We start from the raw sequence: 4,723 nt of genomic DNA, 5'->3' as shown, positions 1-4,723 counted from the left end.
AAGAGCTGGCCTTATTGAAGAGTTGAAGCATTATCTCTGTGAGTGAGCATGAATCACTGAATACTGTGGGACCCAATTCAAAGTGGATCACATTTCTATTCATTTATTATCTATCCCACCTAATAACTGGAGTTATTCCAAGAGATATTAGTCCCCCCTGCTACATAACTGTGTAATACCATTTCCAATTCCTTTTCTAACATTCCCTAATTTGCTTGTTTAGTTAAAACACCTTCAATCAACTCTATGTAATTAATTGTGAGTTAGTACAATAATGTTGTTGATTACTGTCATTTGTCCAACCAAAGCTAACATAGGAGCGATGCTTTTCAAATACAGATCTTTCAAAGATACACAAAGTATTAATTTTGGGAGATTTTATATATCCCAACTTCTGCTAGAGAGAAGCTCTACTAAAACATTTCCTTCCAAAAGATTTTTTCTTCCCACTTATCTTACTGAAAATTTCCAACTTTTATTATTATTATTATTATTATTATTATTATTATTATTATTATTATTATTATTATTATCATCATCATCATCATCATCATCATCATCATCATCATCATCATCATCATTATCATCATCTGATATTAACCAATAAAGAAAAATTAATTGAGGCAATGTAGAAATAACATAAATGTTGAGTGAAAACAACCATGCCATGCTGGGGTTCTAATTTTAAAGGAAATTATAGTTATAGGAGAACCAGGTTGGTTCAGTGGTTAAGGCACTAGTCTAGAAACTGAGAGACTATTAAAATTTCAATATAATAATCCATTGCCATCAGTTGATTTTCATATAGTTATGGATTAAATAGTCTGTCAAACTAGTGGCGACATAGTTATTTGATCACCATTTTTAATTGGTTACTAGGGTGGTGATATAAATAATGCAGATATCCCTTTCAGATTGCTGTGTTCCCTCACTATATGCAAATTCCCCTATATGACTCTCTTTTCCTGAAATATTCGGTGATTTGAGTCCAGTGAGTTGGGTGACTGATCCAGTGAGAAGAGAGACAGGACACTGGGATATGCAAGGCAGAGCAATATCTGTGTATGAGACTTTTTAAAGCATGCCAACATCTACAGAACCATGTGTTTTTTTATGTTTTTCATTGCCTTTTCAAATTATTTTCCTCTTTGCTTGGCTTAGAATTTTGCATTCCCAAGGCTTATCACTGCTTATCTTCTTTTCACTAGTTAAGTATACCATAAAGAAACAGGGGGAAAAAAAAGAACAGATTCACAATTGTGGTTGGACCAGCTTCCTTTCAAAGAATCTCTGTCCCATTGTAAAGATTCTGTTAAAAGTAGAATTGCAACAGAGTTACCATAATGCAGACAAAGGACAGTCTTTCACTGCAGGACAGTATAGTTAGTTGCTATAGAAATATCTATTAACCAAACACCTAACAACCATAGAAAATTCAGGGTTCTGAAAATGGTTGCCTCAAAGGATGGCTTTGTACTGCTATTTGTTTTTGTTTTTTTAAATCATTGTCTATTGTTGTTGTTTTATTTCATGCATCATTACTTTTTTCCCCCTCTCCCTTATCTGCTACTATCTTATGGGCACCTTTGCTATATGCGAGACGTTCACAACTGAAACTTTTGGGTGAAAATATAGTGCTTGAATTAGATAGTGATTAGAAGGTATCTCTTATCTTTATCTTCTACAGTAGACCATCCCAACTATTCTTAGGCATCTACAGAAAAGAGTTTGTGCAAAATGGTGGCGGGGAAGGAAGCATATGATCTCCTGTTGGTGGTGTGGTGGTCAATAGTTAAGGCATCAAGCCGGAAACTTGGAGATCCTGAGTTCTAGTCCTGCCCGAGGCACAAAAGTAGCTGGGTGATCTTGGGCCAGTCACTTTCTCTCAGCCCTAGGAAGGAAGTAATGACAAACTACTTCTGAAATACATGCCAAGAAAACTGCAGGGACTTGTCCAGGCAGTCTCTGAGAACTGGACACGATTGAATGGAAGAAAAAAAAGTTATCCCTTCACAGATTATTACCTTGTAGTAATAAATTATTATTGTAATAAGTAATAAATTATTATCTTGTAGTGATACTTAAGCATTCCAATTACGATAGGAATTTAACTATTGAATAACAGAACAACAGAAAAGCGATGAAGGCCAAAAGTAAAACCAATGAGAGAGGATGTGCAGGCACCCAGCTAAATCCAGAAAGCCCTCCAAGCTGGGAATTAGAACATAGAACAATAGAATTGGAAAGGACCTAGTCCAACCGGAGACCCTATATCACGGGTGTCAAACTTGCCGCATCATGTGATGTGTCACGACTTTTTTTGCATTGCCGTAGCTGGGGTGGGTGTGGCTTCTGCATGATGCAACTGGACCATGGGCCGGCAGTTTGACACCCCTGCCCTATATCTTTCTGGACAAATGGCTGTCCAATTTCTTTTTGAAAACCCCCAGTGAGGGAGCATTCCCAGCTTCTGAAGCAAGCCATTCCACTGGTTTACTGTTCTCACTGTCAGGAAATTTCTCCTTAGTTCTAGGTTGCTTCTCTTCTTGATTAGTTTCCATCCGTTGCTTCTTGTCCTGCCTTCAGGCGCCTTGGAAAATAGCTTGACTCCCTCTTCTTTGTGGCAGCCCCTGAGATATTGAGAAATGCTGGTCATAGTAACTTAAAATGCCTTGTTTGACAAAATATCCCCCCCATGTGCTAATTACAGGAGATATGAAAACTGGAAATGTAATGTTTGGAATAAAGGGAAAATTTGGCCTTAAGAAAGAGACAGACAAGAGTTCCATTATGAAAATTCAATATTTATAGCCAAAACCTCCTTCTAACAACCTAAAATATAACCCAGAGGTGGGCATCAAAATCAAATTGACTATATAGTCTGCAAGCAAAAAAGGAGAAGCTCTATATTCAGACAACAAGAAAAAGACCTGATGCCCACACCACCTCAATTCACTAACTCATTTTTGCAAAATTACAACTCAAAGAAAACAATAAAAATGTCAGCCAACAACTTACAATTTCAACAATATCCCTATGGTTACATGGCGATGATAGAAAAGCTTTATTGGCATAGATTTGATAAATAACTGCCTGAAGAATTCTAGACTGAAATTTGTGACATCATTAAAGATGAGAGCAAACAAAAATATATTGAAATGCAAAAATAAATAAGGTGAAATGGAGGTCTCTGATATGTTGAAAATAGCTGAAAAAGGCAACACAGAGAGGAAAATCTGCCCAACTAAACACTGAGTTCCAGTGAAGAACAAGAAGAAAGACTAATCTCTAAATAAGCAGTGAAAAGTAGCTGTGAATAACAGTTAAATGGAAAAGACAAGGGATCGAATAAATATATTTAAGGGGAACCTTTATGCAAAAAAAGTAAACATGAACTGGAGAGAAATGTATAAAGATGGAACGGCAGAAATCTCTGGGCAAAGCGTACAAAAAAACTATCTCAGAATGATTGATACAAATTAAGGCTTGATGAGTGATTTTGTAAAGTGATGTTAAATGCCTCCTAGAAAATATTGTTAATGACAACATTTCAGAAACTCATGAAATTCCAATGAAACTATTTAGCAAAATGATTTGGTTAATCTACAGACAGACAGACAGACAGACAGCATGATGGCCCAGCAGGTTAAGACACTGGTTTGAGACCTGAGCGCTATGTGATGGGGTAGCTCCCATTCTTGCCTCAGCTTCCAATCTAGCAGTTTGAAAGCATGCAAATCTGAATAGATAAATATGTACCACTTTTGTGGGAAGATAACAGTGCTCCGTGATGTCATGATGGCCACATGACAATGGAAATGTTTTCGGACAGTGCTGGCTCAATGGCTTTGAAACAGAGATGCGCACCACCCTCTATACTCAGCAACAACTAGTGGAGTAAACCCGCAGGAATTCATACTACATACATACATGTGTGCGTGTGTACGTGTGTGTGTGTGTAAACATACAGATGGTTTGTTGTAAGTAGATATAAATAGAAAACAATGGCCAAGGATCTGGAAAAGATCAAATCATATTCCTGTTCCAAAAAAAAAAGGACAGTGCAAAGAATGCTCCAACTACTGAAGAACTGTATTCATCTCACCAGGAAAATGCCAACTATTTTTGCAGTGCAGATTTCAACAATACATTGAACAAAACCTACCAGATGTACAAGCCAGATTTAGAAGATGCAGGGGCATCTGAGATCACACTGGTCATTTTTTGCTTAATTGATTAGATTAAGCTTTTTGACTCTGTACACTACAGCAAATTGGGGATTGTCCTGAAAAACATAGGCTACCTCATCTGCCTAATGAAGAATTTTTATGATGATCAGGAACAACACTTAAAATAGGGGGCAATTTAACAGCTCAAAGTCAAGGAAGAGCGCACCAAGGTTGTAGACTGTCTCCTCATAAATTTAAATTTTATGCAGAAGATATCATGAGAAATACTGGGTTAGAATAAATGGAAACTAGAATTATAGTATTGGGAGACTCATCAACAACCTCAACTATGCTGATGATGCCATTTTGATGGCTGAAATTAAGGTAGATTTAAGGAATATTTTATTGAAGATGTTAGAAGAGAGTAGAAAAGCTTCCCATGGCTTAATATGACAAAGCCTCATATGTTTATGTTACTCCTGTTGTATCTCAGGTAAACTGAAAAAGAAATTCAGAATAAAAAAATGGCCTGGTCACATGGTCTGGTGATTCTA

This window comes from Protobothrops mucrosquamatus, unplaced genomic scaffold, assembly GCF_001527695.2.
Source record: "Protobothrops mucrosquamatus isolate PMUCROS unplaced genomic scaffold, P.Mucros_1.0 scaffold_186, whole genome shotgun sequence".
Classification (NCBI taxonomy): Eukaryota; Metazoa; Chordata; class Lepidosauria; order Squamata; family Viperidae; genus Protobothrops; species Protobothrops mucrosquamatus.
This window is presented reverse-complemented; position numbering follows the sequence as displayed.